The sequence below is a fragment of the Penaeus monodon genome, chromosome 25, assembly GCF_015228065.2.
Source record: "Penaeus monodon isolate SGIC_2016 chromosome 25, NSTDA_Pmon_1, whole genome shotgun sequence".
Classification (NCBI taxonomy): domain Eukaryota; kingdom Metazoa; phylum Arthropoda; class Malacostraca; order Decapoda; family Penaeidae; genus Penaeus; species Penaeus monodon.
In genome coordinates this window covers 38,405,453-38,405,809 of record NC_051410.1, presented here as the reverse complement: position 1 = coordinate 38,405,809, position 357 = coordinate 38,405,453, and positions in this window count along the sequence as shown.

Here is a 357-nt window from a genome sequence, read left to right as displayed (position 1 = left end):
TCTCAACAAGACGCGATTAGGGAACGTCTATAGAATACACAGTTGTAATCGATAATTACAAAGGAAGCTCCAGCTGATTAAGGAATCTGCACGATCTCATTTGCATATATCATCTAATTTGGTTATACCTCGTAATTACAGAGACTCGCCCTATAGCTACGATTTCGCGCCGTTTGAAGAGATTCCATCCGGTTAATTGATAAAGAAAATCCCCGAGGACATGCGAGCGAAGAAGACAGGAATGTTATCCGTGCATGGCGTGTATACCATTAGATGACCGGGTACTTGAGAAAACCGAAAGGAAATGATGACTGGCATGATAGTCTATTTAGGCGGGAAATGATACGTTACAATTGT